Source organism: Arvicola amphibius, chromosome 7 (assembly GCF_903992535.2).
Source record: "Arvicola amphibius chromosome 7, mArvAmp1.2, whole genome shotgun sequence".
In the NCBI taxonomy this organism is placed as follows: Eukaryota; Metazoa; Chordata; class Mammalia; order Rodentia; family Cricetidae; genus Arvicola; species Arvicola amphibius.
Genome location: NC_052053.1, coordinates 88189622 through 88214268, shown reverse-complemented (window position 1 = coordinate 88214268; position 24647 = coordinate 88189622). Strand labels below are relative to the sequence as shown.

The following is a 24647-nucleotide window of genomic DNA, read 5'->3' as shown; positions in this document are numbered from 1 at the left end:
TCACAGAACACCACCCATTGGTTCCTTCACCTCCTCAATCACCGAAGAAGCACTCATTTGATATCCCTGTTACTTGGCACATCTATTGAAATTCTGTGGCTAGAGATGACTAAAATCTATCCTCTTCAAAGAGATAGGCAGATGGACAGACATAGCCTAATATGATTAGGGCTACCAGAGAATTCAGCCATGCCATGACCATGCAGAAGGTGACTCAGTTCCATCTGGGGCCAGCTAAGAACAAATAGGGGGAAGAGCCACAGGTTTGAAATAGAAGTGGAAATCAGGTGGGTTCCAGGGACACAGGTGAGAGAAAAGGACTTTTTCAGATGGCAGCCCCATCTCTATAAGAACAAACCATGAGAATACAATGTACCTTTTTGGGGGTACATTTGTTTGTTTCTTTTGTTTTTTGAGACAGGGTTTCTCTGTAGCTTTGGAGCCTATTCTGGAACTTGCTTTGTAGAACAGGCTGGCTTCGAACTCACAGAGATCCTCCTTTCTCTGCCCCCTAAGTGCTGGGATTAAAGGTGTGCACCACCACTGCCCGGCTTAAAATATATCATTTTACTCAGCCTTGTTCACACAGTCATGACAACATGTAAAACTACTGTTAACTACACCAAAGTATATGCAACAGGAATCCCTAATTCTTATGTCCACACATGGACCTTGTCTTGTCTAATCCCATACTTGGACATGCTGATCATAAAAGCTGGAGATAGATAGATGATAGACAGATGATTGATAGATAGATAGATAGATAGATAGATAGATAGATAGATAGACAGATGATAGATAGATAGATAGATAGATAGATAGATAGATAGATAGATGATAGATATAGATAGATAGATAGACAGACAGACAGATAGATAGAGAGATAGAGAGATAGAGAGAGAGATAGATAGAGAGATAGATAGATGATAGATAGATAGATAGATAGATAGATAGATAGATAGATAGACAGACAGACAGAAGAGAAAGCAGGATATGGAGATAAAGACAAGCCATGCGATGAGGGACTGCGGTGCTTCAAAGGTGAGGTTAGAGCTCACAAAGGTCTTTCCACACAGAGCTGATATAAGGGATGGAGTAACGGCAGGAGTGGTGGATACACAGATGGCTTCAGGATGTCTGTTTTGTACATGGCTTGGAAATTCAAATTCCAATACTTCTTTGGGGTAAGATCCCCCTCAAAACAACAGCACTGAAATGCCAAGTGCTCATAAGAAGTCTAGTGAATGAAAGCGTGCTGTCTTCTGACCTACAGATAATTCAGTTTGGAAAAACGAGCAGCTGGGAGGAATGCAGAACGAGAAGAGGTTGGAACAACCAAGAATAAGACCGTGCGCTGCAGGTGGGGCCCAGAGGCCGGGTCCTGAAATGAAAGCAACGGATGCCACTTAAACAAGTGAGATGAAATAACACAGCTTAATTTATGTTTCAAAGGACCACTCTGGAAGCAGTGAAGAGGGTAGACAGGAGGGGCAAAGATAAGCAAGAAATACGGTCATGAGACTAGCAAGACTGAGGAGGAGAATGTTTTTACGGGGTATAGCATCAAGACACAGGGATGAAATCTGTTAGGGTTCATTTAAAATAAAGAAGTCATGATATAGTAGACAGATGAAAAAGACCCTGGGAAGGGACCAAGTTGTGTCGTTTGCCAAGACAAGGACTTCAAGAGGAAGGGTGGCTGAGGAAGAGAGGCATATGATGAGCTCAGGGTGGATGAGTGGGTTTGATGGGACTGTGTGACTGGGCTGTTCCCGGGGTCTGTTGAGCCAGTCAGCCTAGAGCTAGAAGAATACTGATGAGCGCTGCTAAGAGATGCTGAAGGGCCACGAGGACCAAGAGTGTTGGATTGGGAGACGCAGAGTGAATAAAATTTGGAGAAATAGGAATTAAGTTTGGGGTCTGGGGAAGGTTACTAATGGTTATGGTTGGAGATGATAAGCAGCCGCTGGGGGAGTTTGCTTTGTCACCATCCTGAAGAAGTGGAGAAGGAGGAGCCCAGAGGAAACCCGGGCAAAAGAGATATGTATGTTTACTCCACTAGCGTCAATCATTTGGTAACACAGAGACAAGGAAGTTCTACTATGCTCAGGCACAAGGGAGGAGAGGAAGCCAGCGGAGGTTGAGGGGAGCACTGTAGAGGTGCCAGTTTGGGGTGTCCATCTTTCTGGTCCTAAAGAAACCAACCCTTTTCACCTGTTCATAGTATGGCCTGTTGGTGCACCGACAGGTTTCACACGCAGCTACGTTCCTAAGGATGCATCAGGAAAATTCTCCAGGGTGGGCCACAGGCCAGATGCAGGACCTGAGGCCTCCCCTGGAACCAGCTCTTGCTCTTTTTTCACACGAGAGGGTGAGCTGAGTCTCTCGATTTAGGAAAAAGCACACATGCATGCGACACCATTTCCAGTTTAAGGTGCTTTATGGGCAACCTGCCCAACCTACAACTGAGAATACCGTTGGGACCTCTAATTCCCTGTAAAAGACTCAGCCCCAGAACAACCTGCTCAGTTCAAGTCAAACCAGACGGAATCATTCCCGAGTGGCAGAGACGGGGTGGTTTTCACACTGACCCCGAGCTGACGATTCCTTCCATTTTCAGCAATGTAGAGGGGGATCTGCTTCCCTTTTTCTGAGAACCCTGACCCAGGCAGACAACCAAAAAAACCAAAACAAGACAGCCACACACACACCAAAAACAAAACAAAACAAAACAAAAAAACCCACGGACCACTGCAGGGGGCCTCAAAGCTGCAGCTGCAGAGGGGCCCCAGCCTGATTGTGACCTTATCCTTGCACACCAGACTCTGTACTAGATCTCTCACACACGAGACATCCCAAGTCCACATGCCAGCTGAAGGCAGGGGTGTGCAGGTGTCTCCAATTGCCGGCATAGATGAACTCAGACACCCTGGTCATGTCAACAGGCTCTCGGGTTTTGATATGTGAAATGCACCAACATCCCTTCCTTTCTGGAAGCTGTTATGTACAGGGTGTGTATGTTATACGTGTCCTGACTATAGGACAAGAGAATTCTCATCATAAAATGTGAGCAACTGACTTCTTTTTAAATGGTCACAGCTCACCTATCCCTACACGTCAAGCTCATTTCCCCTTTCACATTCATTTTTGATTTGTCTATTTTTATGTAAAAAAAGAATATATTCCTGCTAAAGATAAGCTGGGAAATGGCTATAAACACACCCATGGCATACTGACAAAGCAGCTGTTCTCAACCTGTGGGCCACGACCCCTTTGGGGGTTAAATGACCCTTTCTCGGGGGCTCGTCTAAAGCCATTATTAGAAAGCACAAATATTTACATTATTTTTCATAACAGAAAAATTGCAGTTACGAAGTAGCAATAAAAATAACTTTATGGTTGGGGGGTTTACCATGACATAAGGAACTGTATTATAAGGTCACAGCATTAGGAAGGTTGAGAACCACTGTTCCAAAGTGATGTGATTTATATTTATATAACTGTTTGCATGCATTCAACTTCCCGGAGCTATGACTATTGTTCAAGGGAGGCGTTCCCTGTGGGGGCAGGATAGCCTGTCACCACAGACAAATGAGACAGGATCCTCTGACCTTGTGCCTCCCTGTGCTAGCACCTTAGTGGCTAAGAATTATTTAGTCTATTGTTTTTTCCCCCCAAGTCGGTGGAAATTTCCCACCATTCATGCCTATTCTTTTTACTTCCTCGAACTGGAAGACCAGAAAGAAAAAGTTTCGGCCCTGGAAGGTCTTTCCTATTAAATTTCCTACTTTGATATTTCTAATGTTTTCTTTTTCCAGCCCTCACATCACCCACGGCCATCTGGAAGCCGTTTCTCAGAACGCTCCGGTATCGATTTAGAAACAAACCACGCCGTGGCATGTTCTTGGTCCCGCCACCGCTAATAGTAGTATTTCTTTGGGTAGACAGCTCACTGACAGTAACTCTTGCAAAATAGAAAAACCACAAATTCAAAGCATAGAAACCATAAATGCAAACACAGCAGACATACTACTTAGAGAAGGAGGGGCAAGGCGAGAGAGCTTGTGTGCATCTCCAGCGTCTGCAGAGGGTAAACACCTCAGATGCTGGAGAGATGGCTCAGCGGGTGGCGAGCTTGCTGTGCAAGGAGGAGGACTACAGTTCAGATCCCCAGTGCCTGTGTGGGTGCCAGAGAGACACAGTAGCACACCTGCAACTCCAGCAGAGGAGGCAGAGTTAGTGGACTGGGGGTCGGGCAGGGGCAGTGAGGAACACGCTAGCTAGACTAGCCAAATCAGTAATCTCTGGGCTCACATAAGAGACTATAGGGTAAAGCGTGATTGAGGAGGATTCCCAAGGTGTTCAGATGCACGTGTCTATGTGCACCCCTCCACACACAAGTGCCTTCACACATTGAGCATGTGTACACATACATGAACACACACAATAAATAGTAAAAAAAAAAAAAAAAAGACTTAAAAACTAGATTCGGAATAATATTTACAGATCAAAATTAAGCGGTTTCAAACAACTACAGCATCTGAATTTACAGGAGAAGAGGAGCTTGTCTGTGAAAAACAAGGAGGAGCTTCCTTCTTGGCCCAGAGTGGCAGAGAGAGCAGGCACGAGGTTAGTGCCACAGACAGAAATGACCCCCACACCCACACCCACTCCTTTTAATGCCTGTATTTTCTCTGAATGCCTCTGCACCTGTGATTCATGTAGCAATTGCCACAACACAGGCCAGACTGGATCTCTAGATGAAGTGTTTCAATTACAGAGAAACCTAAGCAAATGGCAAGTGTGTGAAATTTATTGCACTATCTCCTTGCTCTCTGCCTTTATCTTTAATTTAAGAAGGGGAGCGGGGAGGGGGGAAAGAGTAGCATAGAGTGGAGAGTCTCCGTCCGGGGAGAATCGAAAAGGGCTTTAAGGACACGTGAGCTGCCGCGGTTCCTTCCTCTAATGTAATGGCATGACATGAGTGCTCACGGTGACAGCCGGAGGGACCTCTTCGGAGCATTAGTGCGGCACTCACGGAGCCCTCCCACCGTCAATAGGCTGCTGCCACCAGTTACCAGCTGACAGGGATGGGAACTCGGTCTCGGAGACTGGAGACTGAGGTCCCCAGGGACACACGGCTGCTGAGAGATCAGGTCGTAGCTGATGCATGCTAGTTGATTGATTTTTAGGTCTATGGATGAACCCCCTTGCCAGACACTGCAAACGACACAAACAACCCAATAAAATGTCAACCCCCAAGAAGTCCATGTCTTACACTGGAAAGGGGAAGGAAAGCAAACTAGAGATTGAGAGCCAGATTGGCATTTCTGAAAGCCAGAACTCAAATGACCCTGGTTCACGCCCAGAACTCCCTCCGTGACTCCTTTCATTTTTGCCCAGCATTGGGTCCCTGTCCTAGTTACTGTTGCAATGCTCCGAAGAGACACCATGACCACAGCAACTTGTAGAAGAGGCCATTTAACTGGGGGCTTGTGTATAGTTTCAGAAGGTTAGGCCATTCTCCTCACAGCAGCAGGCAGGCAGGCAGGCAGGCAGGCAAGCATTAAGGAGTTAAGAGATAAATCCTGATCCACAGCCAGCAGGCAGAGAGGGAAAGACTGAGACTTGTGTGGACTTCTGAAACCTCAATACCCATCACCTCCTCCAACAGGGCACACGTCCTAATACTTCCCAGACAGCTCCACTCCCTGGTGACTATGCGTTCAAATCTACGAGCCTGGATATTCTCAATCAAATCCCCACAGGTCCCATCAAGAAGCCTGAGACCTTCATGTACCCATCTTCTAGCATCAGATTCTCAACTGCTACCAATCAGTGACCAGTTCGTGTCCATGTCTAACAGCCTGTCCAACTTAACATCCAAACTTGGCCAGTGACTTGCTCTCCTGAAAACTCCTGCAGCCCCCAGAAGGGTTCCCATCCAGGATGAAGGCAATAGGGACCTGAAGAGATGGCTTTGTGGCTAAAGTAAGTACCTGTTGAAAGAAGACAAATGTGAATCTGTATCCCCAATGCCCATGTGAAAAACTAAGGGCAAAGCAGCACACACTTGTAACCCCTGCACTGAGGGGCAGAGACAGCAGGACTCAGAGCGTGGCCAGCTACTCGACCTGTGATAGCAAGCTCCAGATTCAAAGAAAGACTCCACCTCACAAAACGAGGTAGTAAGACTAGTCAGACAGCAAGGACTAGACTCCATGGGGCAAGAAGGAGGAAGAGGAAGAGTCCTTACAGTTGGGTGGAAATGAATGGGAGGGTGAAGATGGGGAAAGGGGAAGGGGGTGAATATGTTCAAAACAAATTGTATAAAATTCTCGAAGAATTAATAAAAATAGTTGAAAGAATGAGGTAAAGTAATTCCGATGTTCATTTCTGGTCTCTCCACATGTCCACTTGGGTGAGCACACATATGCACATATGAGTGAATTCATGGACGGGGGGGACCAACACTCTTCCCAATGGCTCAAGCCAGGGTATCCAACCTTGGCTTCTCTTTTTCTCTTATACTGCGTCTCTTCTGCTCCTTTCCTGAAGGGGCAGTTTACGAGGATACCTCCTGGGATTCTTTACCGTGGCCAGCACCTCAGTGCACTTGGTAAGACGGCTGATACCTGGGACTCACCAGGAGACCTTTACAACAGGCGCGGCTGTGTGAGCCATGCCTGTCACGGTACTGTCCAGCCCACACCCAGAAGCACTCAGCTTCCACTTATTTCCTGTGCTATTCGAGTCCTTCTTATCTCCCAAACATCAATCTCAAAGAGCTTTATCACTCTAAGTTAAATAACTCATGTAATCCTCATAACTCGAGAAAGTTCTATAATTATCCCTTTACAGAGGTAAGGAAAATGAGGCCCACAGAGGTTAAATAACTTATTAGAAAATTGCAAACCTGAACAGTCCATCTAGAAGCTTTTACCCATCTCACCATATTCCAATCATGCAATATTACCCCCCCCGCCCCGGCTATAAATGTTCTTCCTATAAGTAGAAACCGGAAACACATATGTAATAAACTAGCCAACACTCTTACCTGGCTTTGTTAAAGTCAGGACCCACCTCTGCAAAGGACCTAGGCTTGACCGGTAGACAGGACAAAATGCAACCAAATGACAGAGGATCAAAGCCCCTGGTCCTGTGGCCACTGGTGAGACCACCCAAGCCACCCAGATCAGAGGCTAACATGTGACATTAAATGACTCTGATTCTTTGGAACTGTATCTCTAAGACCTGCTCAGGCAGGAGGAACTTAAAACCCACCAACGGCAAAGCATGTGAACACTAGGGCCCTGAGAGTGATGGGGGGCACTGATAGGGGAGTCCCTAAATACTGTGATGGGGGGCTGGCTAGCTGCTACAGCCAGCAGTGCCCACTCGGGCCAAAGAGACTGATGAGTGAGTAGCTGTCAGACGTGCAGTCCAGACTGCCCCCTTCTTCTCAAACCCTTCTCAAATGGCCTCTTTTATAAAGGGTAGTTTGTAACAGAAGCATTCTGGTAAGTGGAAATAGGAAAATAGATTGCCCCTTTCTCAAATAGCCTCTTTTCTAAAGGTTAGTTTGTAACAGAAACATTCCAGGGAAGTGGAGAGAGGAAAAAGGAGAGAGAGAACTGTGCTTGGACCACACCAGGAAAATAAAGGCGGCTTTCTCCCATGGGGCTCTCTGTGGGTGTGCCGGCAATGGGCATGCAGTCCACCGATGCTGTGGAGGGCTTTCCCTTTTGTTCCCAGATACCATAGTGGTGATTAAGGGTACAGCTTCCGAACCTAAGGGATTAGAGGAGGTGGATTCAAAGCCCAGCTCCCCTCTAACCTCAGACCCTGTCTCAGCTGCAGAATGAGACACACTGACTCCATGGGCAGAAAAGATAAAACACGGCCGAGCCGAGGACCTGGCACATAGAAAAACTCAATGAGTGAGGGTTATTGGCAGGGATTTTGATCATTTCAATAACAATGTAAATTTTCCACACTCTTCAGCTGTTTATCATGTGAATAGGGAAATGCAGACCCGAGGAAAAAATGAGTATTTTATGTTTGGCAAGAGTGGAGAGATAAGAAAGTGAGCTTCGGTTCTGACAGCTCTGGGTTCATAAAAACACTTACTATGTAAACTGTGTACCACCTAACCCTTGGTCTGGCTAGCCTCCGCCCACCCACTTAATCAAAGCATTATAGGTCTCCCCTTCCAAAGTGCCAATCAAGAAAGACAGACAGACTCAGTTCTTAAGCAAACAATGAAATCAAATCTGTTCTTAAATAAAGCGTCTCACTTTTTTTTTTTTTTTAAAGCAGTTATAGGCCTGGGGAAATGACTCAGTGGATAACAGTAGCTGTCATGCAAGCATTAAGACCCAAGTTCAAGTCCCCAGAACCCATGTAAAGGCCTGATGCAAAGAACAAGTGTCTATTATAATTTCAGCATGGGGAAGTTGGGGGGGGGGGGAGGTAGTGAATCCTTGAAACCTTGAAGGCTATCTAGTCTGGCAAAAGCCGGAGCAAAGCAACTAAGAGATCCAGTATCAAAAAACGTGGAAGGTGAGGACTGGCACCTGAGGCTGCCCTCTGACCCTCACACTTGTGCTATGGACACATGTGCCCACATTTACACACAGAGACACATCAAGAAGAGAAGGAGGAGGGAGAAGAGGAGGAAGGAGGAGAGGAGGAAGAGGAGGAGGGGAGAGAGTTGTAACTGACATCCTCTCCCACATGCCAATTCCCGAAAAACTACTCTGAGGCTTACTATTAGTGACAAACTGTTTAGTCAATGGCTCAGGCTTCTTCCTGGCTAGCTCTACATATAAATTAACCCATTTCTAATCATCTGTGTATCACCGCGTGCCCTGTGGCTTCCCAGTAATGCTCTGGCATCTTATTCCTCTAGCAGCTGCTGGCATCTCTCTCGACTTTGCCTTCTTTCTCCCTGTATTCAGTTTGGCTTTCCCTCCTAGCTATATTCTGCCTCAAAGCAGCTTTATTCACCAACCAATAAAAGCAACACATATTCACAGCGTACAGAAGAAGGACGTCCCACATCAGGGAGGAGCAGCAGCAAGAGCAATTCCATACCTTCAAAAGGCAGGTAATAGAGGGCTGTAACAAGTTGGTAATGGCTTGGTGTCTCACTCCCAAATACAAGCAGATTGAAAGAAACTGACAGACCCACAACCTGCTGACATTTGGTGACCTGTCACCAGACCCTGGCTGACATTTGGTAGAAAGAACTCAATGCCATTTTATTCAGACAGCATAGACCCAAAAGCACAAAAATGGCACTTTCTTTCGATAAAAGCCACGGTGAAGCCTGAAAGAAAAGGGTGCAATTATCTAAATTTAAAACTAATGAGGAGTTTTAGGCATTAACAATTGAAGACCTCTGTGGTGTATAATGCTAGCTGGAGAAATCCTCGCTAGATGGCAAGGCCCAAAGTCCTTAGTGTCACAGTCCTTGTGATGCTCTGGGAAGCAACTTAAGCCGGGCACCAGCGAATGTCAGGAGAGGTGGGGTCAGTTGACGTGGAAGTGCCAAGGGATTCCTGGATGACTGTGAAGCTCCCATCTGACCTTTAAGTCATTTCAGAAGTAGAGAGTGGCTGGTGTCTGCCAGATGACAGCGTGGATGGTAGGTTAGGCTTTATTTATAAAGAGGTTTGAGAGCCTCAGCTCCCCAGTGCTCTCCTATTAATAAAATGAGCATGGTAAGAAGGTCACGTCAGAGTTCCACGCTATTCATCTACTAATGAATAATATTCAGTGGTTAGGAGGTTATGCAAATTTTTATGTGCATGAGCATTTATATGAGATGGGCAGAGGGCAGCTAGGCAAGGAAGAGAAGCCATCAGCTCCAGCCTCTCTGCTTTCTGTGGACTCTCTCATCCCAGATGAAGTGTCTTGTCAGGGAGCCTGACATGAGTCACCAGGGCTGAACAACAGTTCACAGAGGTTCGTTACCTATGAAACCAGTGCTTTGGCCCCATGAAATCTTCTACATCCCTCCAAGGGCACCTGCTCCTTCACAGACTTACACAGCCAGGGCTCTGAATTCCTAGCGCTTGGTACCCTCTTAGATATTTGCCCACTGACTGTTGGTGGTCTTACCATTAACTGGTATTAATTTATGCAAATATTAGGCCCCCCCTCTCCTAGAACAGAGGCTGTCAGATGACACTGATTCCCCACAACTTCCTCTAGTGTTTTGTACCCAGAAGGATGGTCAATATCATCATGAGCTACCTTCCAAAGGCTATGCTGGACCATCACAAACATCCGAATCATTGAGCATCATCTTCTGATCAAACACATACCTGCTAAGTGTGGTAATCTATCAAATCTCAGGTCTTTTCAAGTGCCACTCTATGTTTTAGTCTTGGCTCACTATATTTCTTATTTTATATAAACAATATACACTGCTTCTAAAATTCTCTACACATATCCCATTAAGATATTTTATGCTCCTCGCCTTGAAACCCATCTTCTAGGCTGCTAGTGAGGACTCAGAACTTTGGCCCAAAAATGATTTCATGTGCTCACTCACATGCTGCATATTAGGGTGTTGTGGAATATTAGTCGAAGATGAGTTACATTTGTTTATGCTGTGGGACATTTGTTTAATGATGCAAAGATGTGCTGCATTCTTTTATGTTGCATTTGTTTAACTCTATGAAGCTGTGTTACTTTTTTTGTCTAAAACACCTGATTGGGCTAATAATGATTGGAACAGCCAATAGCTAGGCAGGAGAGGTGTAGGCGTGGCTGCCAGGCAGAGAGAATAAATAGGAGATGAATATGGGAGGGGAATGGAAAAAAAAAAAAGGAGAGGAGGACTCCAGGGACCAGCCACCCAGTTATACAGCAAGCCCGGAGTAAGAAGCAAAGTAAGGTTTATAGAAAGATAAAAGCCCAGAGGCAAAAGGTAGAAGGGATAATTTATGTTAAGAAAAATTGGATAGAAACAAGCCAAGCTAAGACCAGGAATTCATAAGAAAGAATAATTCTCCATGTGTTTAGCTGGGAGCTGGGTGGCAGGCCCCCAAAGACAAAAGAATAAAAACAAACAAACAAAAAAATCAAACAACATTAGGGTGGGCACAGAGCAGCTATCTGGCTCCTAGATAGAGGTCACCCTTTTGTTATGTCTGAAATGGAGAAAAAGAAAGAAAAGAAACTCTTGTTTCATTTCCTGTACAAACCAACATGTTTTCTCTTTAACAACCATTTTTCAAACACTCTGTCATTGCGAGAGTGATGAGTCAGCGTGGAGGGAATTGCTGGGACTTGTTCCTCCTATTACAACAAGCCCGAGAGTTTGGGGTTGCTTGTTCTTGGATTCTCAGAGGATTATTTATCTTGGGGTAAAGATGGGCTGCAATTTGCAATGACCACACCATACAGATGTTTAGTCATGAAGGTGACCTCAAATGAGACAAGCAATTTCTTGGTCTGACTCTCGTAAAATTCAGCCAAAAGTCCACCCAGTGGGCAAGCTCCAGGAGAAGTCACACTGGAATGACAAAAGGGTGAGAGGGGCTAAGACTGGAACATGCGGACAGGCCAGGAAGAGAGGTCTGGAGCCGGATGAGAGGATGTGTGCTCAATGGCAGGATGGAGAGGCTGGGCAGAATTACAAAGGGGTGGGACAAAGCAACCCTTGTATGCGTCTAACTCTCCAACTCTGAGCTGCTTTGCATTTTCTCACTAGGAGAATTGCATGTGACATTTAATATAAACCTAGCTGGGCAGGGTAGTACACACCTGCACCCTTGGTACTTAAGAGGTTGAGGCAGCAGGATTACCAAGAGTTCTAGGCCAACCAGAGCTACATAATAAGGCTCTGTTTTAAAAAAAAAAAAATCAAGCAAGCAAGTAAGCGGTTAATAAGAACTGGAGGCTCAAGGACTCCTACACACCCTGATGCGTGTGGCCTAGGGCAGCCTACAACAGAACAAATGCCTCAAGAATGCTAGAATTTTTCATAGGCCCTCCCTTTCGGGTTTTTCTCTCAACTACATCTTAATTTCCGCCTTTAGCAGTTTTCAATTTGAGACCTCTGGGCCAGCAGCATCAGCATCTTCAGAACACTAGGTACAAAAGTTTACTCTCAGGCCTGACCTTGGACTCAGAAACTCTGGGGTGGAGCTGGAGGTGGAGCCAGCAAGCTGTTGATTGGAGTCTTCCAAGCAGTGTCGATGCCCTTAAAGTTTGAGAACCATGTTTTTAGATGATATTAGAAGATAATGTCAACATAGATGAGCATGAGCATTGTAGGAATACTCATGAAAAAGACAAGCTCCTCAAATATCAGATAAAGAATTTTCTAGACCTGTTATTTCAAGACATATGAAGGGGATTCAAGGCTGTTGGGTGAGCTCAGGACCTCACCATCTCTTGCTTTTAATCTCCCCAATTTCAAACTTCTCTCCACAATGCTACTGGAGATTTGTGTTTGGCCTGAAAAAAATCTGACCTTGTTAAACCCCAACTTAAAGCCCTCCATTAGGAGCTAGGGAGGCGGACCATGAGGTAATAGTGCTTGCTCCACAAGCATGAGGACCTGAGTTCAAATGTCCAGCACCCATGTAAAAAGACTCATAAACCTGTAATCCTCGGTAGTGTGGGGAGCAGAGACCGGGGAATTGTACGGGGCTGCTGACCACCAACCAGCCTTGCTCCAGATGCAATGAGAGACCCTGTCTCAAGAGAATGAGGACGAGAGAGTAGATCGGATACCCCAAATCCTCCTTTAGCTTCTAGGTAAACAAACGTGTGCACACACACACTCATGTTCACACACACACACACACACACACACACACACACACACACACACCTGCCTTCAGTGGTTGTATTCTGCCTATAAAATAAAGTCCCAAGTGCCTGGTCTACAACCCCAAATCCTTTATTATCTACCTCTGGTAACTTCCCTGACCTTGTTTTCTTCCCCCGCTTCCAATCTCCACAGTTATGTCTCCCCATCTTCAGGAAGCTTATATTGTCTCTGACATCATGTTTGACCATGTCACTGACCTTGGCCAATGGCACGAAGCTGGAGGGACAGCCCAGCCACGGCTCGCATCCTAGCAAACTTTAAATGTGGTCATCCTACGTCTTTCCCCTGCCATAAGTGAAGTCAGTATTGTCTTTGGGCAAGGCTGGTTTGTCTTTAAGTTATGTGGGGCTGTAAATGAAGACACGTGAGGATCCAGCTGGATGCACAGCATCACTGAGCAAGGAGTTTGAGTGGGCATAGAGCAATGGGATTTGGGGTGACTTGTCACTTTGCACAAGCAGACTACGGCAACACTTGTCCTCTTTCCACCCTGCTTGCAGTGGCTTCTCTCCTCTCTTCTACCTTGCTGCCAATGACTTCGGCTGCTCATTCCATCCTGAAGCTCAAGTGGTGAACTCTCAACCTGGCCTTTATCTCTAAAGGGTCACCCTCACTTTTAGAACCTCCTACAGAGGCCACAGACCTGTAACTCTGTCAGAGCTGTGTTATGGGCTTCCCACCTAAGAGCATTAACATCATCGTTATTATTTTATCACACCGTCTCTCCACTATTTAACAAAACCATTATCACCCATGGGGAGACCGGCTCAGAGACTCAAAGCAGGGTGGCCAACTTTCCCAGCCACAGTTAGAGCCAGGGATCTCACTGGGTGGGAGTCTGGCTTTGAATGAAGCAATCTGCCCTGTGCCACATACCTCTGTCCCTCCCCAGCTGCAAGCTTTCCAATCCTCCCACTCTGCTGGGAAGGAAAAAGGCTATGGCAACAGCTGAAATCCACACTAATCTCACACTTGCACGACTTGCAGCTAGAAATGTACCCTGGGCCTGAGAAGACACACTTTTCCTAGATGGTGTATTCATCCTAAGGCAGACAAGGCACTGGGAACCTCAGGAAAACAGGGCTAGTTTGTCTGACCTTTCCCCTCCCAGGTCCAGGCTGCAGGGGTGGGGTGGGATGCCGAGATAAGCAGATGGCCACTGAGAACACAGAGGTCTTTAGGGTTTGTTCCAGAGGAGGAGGCAGGAGAAGGCTCACAACTCCAACAAGCGATACATGTGATATCTTAGGTTTAGTAGCACAAATAAGCATATAGTCAAGTGTCTGTTTGTGTCTCGGATTAAACAGCAAAAGGGCGAGGATCCGACGGCAAGGGTCTGACCCAGAGCACCTGAGTCAGGCATCTCATCAGTTGCATAGAGTCAGAAACACAAATTTCGGTTTTCTGTCAGCTGCTGGCATTCTGTCATAAGACTGAGAATTTCCTTTGTGTCTCTGCTTTTCTCTCTCACATTTAAGAATGAAAATCATAAAACGCTAAAAATAATTCCTCCATTACTCCCATCAACCATACCAATAGGGAAAGACAGAGAATTCAACAAAGTACCATGATATTCTTTCTGAAAAACATTCACAGGGTTACAAAGCATTGATTACTAATTCAGATTCATTTACCTCTGCCATCCTTTCCCATAGGATATATTTATTACCTTTAAACGAGACCATCAGTAACGTTGACATTTTTCTCCTCGGAGAGCAGAAAGCTGCGAAATGCTCCAAATGACTGTTGGGCCTGTTTGGACAGGTCTGATTTACTCTTAAAACAACCATCCACTTCACAATAAATAGTAAGAGCCAGCGTCTATCGGAGGCTTGGTGCTGTGCTTGATATTTTTCAGATCCTGGCTCATACGATCTTTCAAACAACGAGTGCAATCAGCGTCATCACTTTATAGATAAGGAAAGCAAAATAGGCACAGAAAGCCTGGAGGAGACGGAGTGGAAGGCAAGCAGCCACAGTAGCTGCACAGAACCAGAGTTAATGATTCACTTACAGCCCTCAGGCAGCTCCTTTCAACAGTCTGTGTGGGAACTAACTCCTCTCTCTCTCTCTCTCTCTCTCTCTCTCTCTCTCTCTCTCTCTCTCTCTCTCTCTCTCTCCCTCCCTCCCTCCCTCCCTCCCTCCCTCTCTCTCTCTCTCTCTCTCTCTCTCTCTCTGACTCTTCATCTCATGGAGAGGTCAGTGTCCAGCAAATCTTCCCCCCCTTCCTCTGTTCCCCCGCCCTCCCCAATCTTCAACTCTCCATCCCAACGAGAGGCGGTGACCTGCAAATTGCTTGGCAACGCACGCAGGAAACTCCATCCAAAGCCCGGGGTCCAAGCGGCCCCTGGGCGCTGTCCAGCGGGCAGAGCGCCTGAGAGGCCAGGCTGGGGTCCTGTCTCAGAACACCCCGAAGCTGGGGCTCAACGCCAAGGCCAGGATTTCGAGCGGGGGTGGGGCAAGGCACTGTCTCCAAGGACACCTGTTGTCGCTTCCCCACTCAGGACAGCGAAGCTGCCCTGGCCGACTTGGATCTCAGGGGAAGGCACTGGCTGGCAAGAAGTGCTGGGGTGACTTGGGGGTCACGGGAGACTTCCCACGAACACCCCGCGGAGGCCGCCTCCCTTCGTCCCTCCTCATCGGCCCCCTGAGGCTGGTGGCACGGTGGCGTTCGGCGTTGGCTCCGTGCGCGGTGCTCGGAGACGCACGGCGCTAGGACCTCGCGGCCGGCGCCCCCCGCCGTCCACCTGCGGCGCCTAGGTCGCTCCCCACCGCGGGTTTTACTCACCAGTGTCGGGGTGAGCAGAGTCCCGGCGTCGGCGCTGAGGTCCGCGCCACCACCAGCTCCCCAGCCCAGCCTCCGTCCCGCCGCCACTCTAGCAGAGCTGCCTCCGGGTCGCCGCGCCACCACTGCCCGCTCGCGACTCTGGGCTCGCTGGGCGCCAGCCGGCTCTGGGCGCAGCTCCCGCCGCTCCTGATTGGTCGTAGGGTGTGCGAGAGCCGCGCTCTGATTGGACAGGATGAGTGGGATGGGCGGGGTCACTCCTGGAGCTTTGCTTCCCTGGCCTTGGTCCCCACCTCACCTGGGGCCATCAGGACTCTGAAACCCACTGGGATCCCCTCTGCACCCAGTGGGGTCGGCCGAGCAAGCAGCTGGGGGTGGGAACAGTGTCGCAGGAGTGACGGGAACTTGGGATCATTATGGAATCCAGCTACTGTCCCTGAGTGTGGGTGGTTGTGAACCTCCACCATGCTGGGAAAGGTGTTCCCCTGGATTCTCTCATGCAAGCCACTTTGACTTTACATTTATTTTTCTGTACTTTTTACTGTAGGGTGTAGAGCTTAGGACAGACGTCTGTAAACAGTAAGTGCCAAACAACGTTTGTGAACTCAAATTGAACGCCACACACACTCTGTGTATGGTCCCTACCTACCAGAGCTAACAAAAAGGAAGCGATTTGTGGGAGAGCCCAATACTGTCAATATATTAAGAACTCTGTGCTAGCTACTGTCCAAGAAAGGAGAAAGATGGGTTGAGGTCACCGACAAAGAACTTAATACCTAGTTGGAGAGATGAGGCTGATTCATAACATAATAATTACCCTAATACTAACAAGGTGCATATTATTTGGCAGGCATTATTCCAAGAACTTTATACACACTTTTATAATCCAGAAATTCAGGAAAAGTCTGCCATAAAGACATTTATGTGAGCGTGAGCCTCAGGGATAGAACACAGACATTCTGAAGAGGCCACAATTTCATCGGAAAGACAGGAGCAGGGCCCTAATCTCTGGGGAGAAGAGGGGACCATAACTGTTCCCATCATGCATCTCTTTCCTCGTAGCTCTTTAACCCTCTCAACCTACCTCTTCTGGATCGTCCTAAAAAATAAAAGCAAGCGGTGTCAATCCACATGCCACTCTTACACAAACGCTCTGCCACCCAGATAGGCAGTGGATAAAAGCAGCTCCATGTTCTGCCGTTTATATTAATGAACAAGTAAACAACACACCATATGCAACCATTTTCCTACAAGCTTTTCTCTCCTTCTGTGCTTCTGGGCTCACAGAACCCTTAAGAAGTGTGGCTGGTAGAAAAGTGCTTGAAAGATACCAGTTGGGATCCAGCTGGACCTACGCTCAACAATGATTGCATCTATCCCAGGTCAAAGTTAAGAACCACAGTCTGTGGGAGAAAATCATCTCCATTTTCCATCGCTTATATTAATGAACCTTTATATTGGAAAAGCAGACTGGACGTGGGTTGAGCCTCCCTTGGGTGGAAAAATGGAGTAAAACAGGACAGAGACAAGGTGAAGAAAGTCCTGTCAGGGGCACTCCTCTTCAAGCCTCGGAGACACACACACACATGCGTGTGCGCGCACACACACACCCTTACACACATACATGCTTGTGACTCCTGGCCGATCGCTTTTCACGGCTGTGGCCCTGGCCAAAACAGAAGTCCAATTTAACTGCTCATATGCTCACTTCAAAGGAGAGAAGCTTGTTTCTGCCAGAGTTGGAGGCTGACCCAAGATGACGTGTCAAATTGCTCACTTCTGGCGGCCGTGAGCGAACTCCAGCCCACAAATACAAGGAAAGAATGAAGACCACAGAGTCTACTTGTCTTGTGGGCGGGGTCACTTACGCATAGTTCTATACCCTGCCTCGTCTAGGAAAAACGCTTTGCTTGGCTTTCATATTTCTTCTTTCCTGAATGGCACTTTGCACTCAAGAGTGAGCTGAAATATCTCTCCCAGTGTGAGGCCTTCACCAAGTCTCTCAGGCACACAGGAACAGTGTTCCATCCATCCCTCACGAGTCTTCTTCCACTAAATTGCATTGGTGCACAGCCCCAGTGCCTAGCTCATGATCAGAGCATGGTAGACACTCTGTAAATAGGAATGAGGCTAAAATTTCCAACAGGTTAATAAAATGCTAACCACATACTTATCCTAAATTTCAACAGGATACCCTCCAGTTCCTGAACAAGTGGATATTGACTTAAAGGTCACATCCATTCAACCCAATTGTAAACGAGTAGTTCCTGTATGTTGGATGTTGTTAAGTAAAGAAAAAAATGATAGCCTTATTGTATGGACACAAGGCGAAGTGAGACTAAATACCCGATTTACAGAACAATGTTTTTTTTTTAAAAAAAAAACTAAGTTAAAAATTGCAACACAATACAGTAATTCCACTTAAATAGTCAAGGAGACTGGCTTGGCATGGTGGTGCATGCCTTTGAATCCCACTACTTTGGAGACAGAGGCAGTTGTACCTCTGAATTTGAGGCCAGCCTGCCTAGCAAGTTCCAGGCCAGCCAGAACTACATTTGGACTCTGTGTCCGAAAAGAAAAAAAAATTAAAAAAGAAAATGGAAAACATACCTCTGCATAAAAATTTGTTCAAGAGTATCATAGTATTGTTATAGATCGTGGCTGAAAAGTACAAAGCCAATAAGCTCATCAATTGCTCATAAAGAACATTGCAAATACCCAGTGTGGTGGAGTATGTTTCAGCTACGAATGTTACGTAAGGTGAAAGAAGTCAGATGCCAAAGGCCACATAGTGTATAATTCCATTTCTATACTATATCAACAACAGGCGACTCTGTAAAGACATTGCAGAGAGCTGATTACTGGGAGATGGGGAAGTGAGAAGTAATTGCTTTATGGTGGCCAGGTCTCCTTTAGGGAAAAAAAAAAAAAAAAAAAAACCTTGGAAATAGAGAACGAATGTCTGCTGATTTGGGAGAGCAAATCTATTGTTATTGTACAGCATACATTCTCGGAGTGCAGAAAGTGCTCTGAGGAAAGCACTCATTCCATCCTAAACGAAGGACCTAAACCTATGCGAATGGAGACTGTGCTTTTGTTTCCCAGCCACCCTGACCCAACTCATCACATAAAGACTATACTAATTACAACACTGTTTGGCCAGCTACTCAGGCGTCTTCCAAGCTAGCTCTTACATCTTACATCAACCCATTTCTATTATTTTATGTTTTACCACAGGGCTCGTGGTTTGTTACCTCACATCTTACTTCTTGGGCGGCTACATGACATCTGCCTGACTCTGCCTTCTTTCTCCCTGCATTCAGTTTAGTTTTCCTGCCTACCTATATTCTGCCCTGCCATTGGCCAAAGCAGCTTCTTTATGAACCTATGCTGATAAAACACATTCGTAGCACACAGAGGAGAATTCCACATTCCGTATGCTTCTCTAAGTGAAGGGACTTAGGTAGGTCTCTAAAAGGAAGCTAAATATAACTCATTTAGGCCTCATGCCCCCACCTCATCAGTCCAGAGAATCTTTACTTGTTCGATCTGTGCTGTCTAAGAGAATGGTCTGTTAAAATACAAATATTGTCTTTTCATCTTTTTTTGTGTTATTGTGAGATAGATTATCACATAGTTTAGGCTGACCTTGAACTCACTATGTAGACAAGGGTGGCTTTGAAGTACCGATCCTCCTGTCTCCACCTCCCAAGTGTTGGAATTATACAGACACATACCACCACAGCCAGCAAAGTGGTTTTTTTTAATCTGAGACAGTCAATAAAGTAGTCATTAGACAAGTGCTATCAGACTTGAAATGTGGTTCATTGTGACTTGAAATACTGAGTTCTAACTTGTACTGAAATATGAATAGCTGCAGGGAGCGAATGACCACCAACACAGCAGTGTAAACTAAGCTGGTTTAGAGAATTAGAACCACGTGTGGTGGTGCACACCTTTAACCCCAGCACTAGGGAGGCAGATGCAGGTAAATATCAGAGTTTGAGGTCAGTGTGATCTACATAGCGAGTTCCAAATCAGCCAGAGCAACAAAGTGAGACTGTCAACAAACAAACAAACAACAACCAGAACAACAAAACCCATGAGAACGTCTTAGCTGGCAAGGTCGTGGGAGAGTCTGTGTCTTTGCCTGGAGCCCGCCTCAAGCCTGCACCCACTCGAGACCCTTCAAGCAGCATTTTAGTGTCTCCATCTCCCTTTGCAGGGTCACCGTGCACATCAGCCCAACAGGAGTTAGCTGCTCCTTTATGCCAAGCGCTTCCATTCACAAGCGTTTATGGATTAGTCAACTTACGGAACACACTGACACAGGAAAGAGTAACTATTTCAGGCGACTTCCAAGTGCTGGCTTAGACTGGAGAGATGACTTGGTAGTTAAGCGAGGGCACTGTTCTTAGCGGATTTGTGTTTCATGCCCAGCATCCACATCAGGCAGCTCCCACCTGTCTGAAACCTGAGCTCTAGAAGATCTGACAGCCCTTGATCTCCGTGGGTACATACACACAGTTAAGTAGTAAAAATTATTGTAAAGAGCTGGTCTTGAAAGTTAAGAGGAAGAAGACAGAAGAAATCCCTCTGAAGCGCATGGCCCTTCCCTACAAGGCCCCCCCCATTCACTGCTTTTCTAAGTGGGAAATTTTGCTGCCAAGATGCCAATGTTGGAGAATCTTGCAGTTTGTAACATTACATTGATTTTGGCCTATATATCATGTACTTGTGGTGGTCAGAGGGTAATTGGCAGAAGCTGGTTCTCCCCTTCCACCACTTGGCCTCTGGAGATAGAACTCAAGTTGTCAGGCTTGTGATCAAATGCCTTTACACACGGAGCCATCCCATCTCTCTGAAGAATCTTTTAGATCATTTTCCCAGGCTGGAGAGATGGCTCAGTGGTTAAGAGCATTGCCTGCTTTTCCAAAGGTTCTGAGTTCAATTCCCAGCAACCACATGGTGACTCACAACCATCTGTAATGAGATCTGGTGCCCTCTTCTGGCCTTCAGGCATACACACAGACAGAACATTGTATACATAATAAATAGATAAATATTTTTAAAAAAATAGATCATTTTCTCCACCCCAGGCCTTGAGACATTCTTAACTCCCTCAATACATCTCTAACTATACTTTCATTGAATTTGAAATCAATAATACAGCATGAAATCATTTTCTAAGTTTTCCAAGTCCATAATTTAGTATCATCCATGGCAAGATTGATTTCTTGCATAAATATTTAGGGAGCTCTTGTGTATTTTGCGTATGAACATCACTAGGTGACATGGGAAAAAAGAAGGACTCGTCACTTAGACCCTGGCAGGGAGGCACACAAACAGCATCAAGTTAACAAACGTCAAGTGTTTAGGATGACGCCCAGTGTGTAGCAATAGAAGTTAGTAGATATCGTGGATATTGTTATTAAAGATCATTTCAAGCTTGCAATCAAGTTTGAGAGTTAAGGATCCAGGCCCACAGTAGAATGCTTAGCCAAGTGTAAGTGAATCCCGGAGTTCCAGACCATGTGGCGAAAAGAATTAAATTGATTAATGAGAAAATCAAATTCATTCTTTAAAGTCTCATATGGCTTTTATTTTAAGAAAGCTGCAGATTAGTGATAGTAAACAAAAAAGAACAGAGCAGATTCGGGGTGTGGCTCAGTGGTAGAGCATTCAACTAAGGTTTAATCTCCAGCACTGCAAAAAGAAAATAATAAATCAATATCTCCTTAAGAAGAGCCCTGCTTGTACTGCTGCCATGGCCCGAAGTTCCTCCTTTTTTGATCCGTAAAAACATGAAGTATTTTTCTTCTCCCTCAGCACCTGGGATTCCTTTCCTCATAATCCCATCCCTCCAAACAATAAGCCATCTCTCCTTTTTGTTCTCCTGTGCATTTCCTGACATCTTCGATAAATGTTTCCTTGGGTAAAAGAGAGTCAGGGAGATGCATTTTAAATCACCTAGAGCTTACAACTGTAAAACTGGAGTCCTTACTGGACTAACGTTCTCCATCGTAGAAGAAAGATCAGACAGAGTAAAGAGATGGTGTCTCCTTCATTACTAGTAGAAAAAAAAGCAAAGAAAGAACAAATAAGCTGATCTTTAACTAGAAAGAGCTCCGGCTTCCAATGCCAGGTTCTGGAATGGAGGGAGGTCATATAATAGGATGACCCCCAATTAGACACTGGACCCAGGACCACTTCTGTGTGAATCCCCATTCTGTGACTCCAAATCTGTTTATACCCAGACCCAAACATCTCTGAGTCTGCTCTCACCTAAAAATAAATGTTACATCAGTATCAAAGAGTAATTCTGATGATTCAATGGGACGGTTGAACAAATGCTTAGCACTTAGAAAATGCTTAGCTGCTTGCTAAATAAGTAATGAGGGCTTTTGTTTGTTTATTTATTTATGGGGGGGTTGTTTTAATCTTTGATCTTTGGGTTTTTGAGATGGGGCCTCTCTGTGTAGTTCTGGCTGTCTTGGAACTTACTATGTAGACCAGGCTGGTCTCAGACTTACAAAGATCCATCTGCTTCTACTTCTTGCTTGTCGATTTTAAAGGCGTGTACCACCTCTACCCAGCTTGGGGGATTTTTGTTTTGTTAAGTCTCCTCGTTGGAAGAGACTTCACTGTCGTTAAAGGAATGGCACGGCTTACTGTCCTCTGCTACTCACCATTATCAGCGGGCCAGTCCCCAAATCATCGCGGGGCTGTGTCCACACAGCTCCTCCGATTCCCAACTGGACTGCCAGCAGAAGCCTGGGAGGCAGGGATTTGGCAAACCCCACGTCCAAACCCTTCGTCTCTCCAGCTGGCAGAGAACCACTCCACACTTGCAGCTTCCACCGTAATTATCGGAACTCACACCCTTTTATTGCCTTTTTTCCCCCTTTTCACAAAGATGGAGCAATCACACAGTTCAAACAGGAAAATCAAACCTGGGATCAGAGAGAGTGCTGACAGAGCCCTGAACTGTCTGACCCTCAACTCTTTGAGAGGCAGCAAGAAAAGACATTTGATGTTGGCAGAATGGGGACTGAGCTGGACAAGAAACACGTTCATACAGACTGGCCAACTAATCAGGTTGTGTTTCAGGATTGTAAACAGTGACCATCCTGACAAAATAGGCGCCCAGATCCACTAAGTCCCATGCAGGCACCACCCACTAAGAACCATCCCAACTGTACAAGAGGAAAGTTGTGCTGACTATACTGCATCCACAAGGTCAAAGCATCTCAGAGAAGGCCAGTGTTTACCTGCCTTGCACCCCTTCTGGGATTCCCGAGAATCTTTGTTCACCAGCTAAGCCAATCAATGTCCACGGAAGCCGAGCTTCTAAATCCTAAAGAGCCCCGAACCCTTCGGAGACTCTTGTTGGGGGTGCGTATCCTGACTATCTAGTGAGTATGGTTACGGGGCCAGAAGTTCCGCATTTCCAGCAAGCTTCGAAGGAACGCTCCTTGTCGGGGGACTTCAGTCTCAAGGTTAGCCTGGAGGAGTCAACCTTGGCTTACAACGACCTGAGAGCTCCCACACTGTGCGTGGCTCCCCTGGTCCTCTCCAGAGACAACCGTTTTCTTGGTCTGAGGGTGTGGCTCCCGCGGAACAGTTTTAAAGCTGTTCTGGTGAAAGAACTCCTAGAGTTCGGTTGTGGAGGGACAAAACATCCGCAGGCTTCCGAGGACACCCTTTGACCCTGCACTCCCCTTTCCCAGCAGCCTGGGCCTCTGTGGCTGGCCTCCCAGGGAGGATGCCCTTGAAGGAGGCCTCTCTCCCAGCAAAACTCCAAGCCTGGAAGAGGCTCCCGCCACCACCTGTTTCCTTGAAATAGTTCGCAGCTGTGCTGGATGACCTCATCACTCTGGCTCTGCCATGGGCCAAGATGATTTGGAAAGCTCTCTTCCCAAGTCTGGGCTCTCCTTGCTAAGCACCAAGGAGCTGCAGGGTGAGACCGAGCTTGGCTGGGACCCTCAGAAGGAACGCAGCCCTACCTTGAGTCCCCATGAAGGGCGTGTCCCCGGTCGGCATAGCTGTGATCCTGAATGACACTCTCTCCCATGCACATCCTCGCCACAAAACCCCAAGGGGTCCCTTGTCCTCCTCCAATATATAAACAAACATCCAAGTACACAAAGAAAAACCGAGTCTATTTTTTCTTCCCCTTCCCAGACGCAGCCACCAGGACCATGTGGCTCAGGTCCTTCCCTGTGAATTTGTATGGTTCCATCCTCCCCTACAGTATTTGCAGGGTTACAAACGGTGCACAAACAACCATGCATCGTATCATGTTATTCGGAAGGCTGTCTTGCTGGCTTGGTCATTTTTCTCATGTAGTGACATACACTTATTAGTTTAGCATCTTTCAAGCTTGTCTGGAAATCGGAATCTTCTGGGGGGACATTATTTAAAAGACAGAGGTAGACTGGTCTCAACTCAGACCTGCCGGATGAGACTTCCTCCTGGAGGAGCCTGGGTAGTCTTTCCTTTTTGATTCTCTAAGTATCTCAGGTGATTTTTAATGTTCTCCGTATTACAATGGTGGCATACACTCCATAGATGGATGGACTGTTTCCCCCCCCCCAACCTCCTCCCAGCGCTAGATATGGAGTCAGGGTCTTGAATATGCCACACGGGTGTCCCACCAACGAGCATCCCCTCCCCTGAGCCTTCTATACCATCGCTCATCACTTATCAATTTGTTCTAGGTTGATGGACATTTAGGCCATCCTAACGATTTCTTATTGTGCTAAAAGTGCATGCCATCACGTAGGAACCCATATAGACGGGTGTTTCTGTGGGTCAGTCCTCACTGCGTGGAGCTGCTGGATACAGACCTTATGGGTCTGCTTCTCCATTCTGAAACGGTTCTTGCATCACGGAACCTCACAGGGTGACAAGGGCTTTTACTGTGGTGGTTGTGAACCCGGAGCCTGCCCATACCATGCTGTCTGACATTGCTGTACGCTAAGCCCCAGGACGAAAATTTGTAAACCG

General features: G+C 46.4%; 1 protein-coding gene across 1 annotated transcript in view; it reads right to left on the bottom strand.

Moving 5' to 3' along the window:
• Positions 1-15772, bottom strand: part of LOC119819535 (stonin-2-like) — a 95695-nt gene extending 79923 nt beyond the window's left edge. The window contains exon 1 of the mRNA XM_038337774.1: positions 15642-15772. The gene's annotated coding sequence lies outside the window, so the exon portion shown is untranslated. The remainder of the gene's footprint in view (positions 1-15641) is intronic.
• Positions 15773-24647: the final 8875 nt, after the last annotated feature.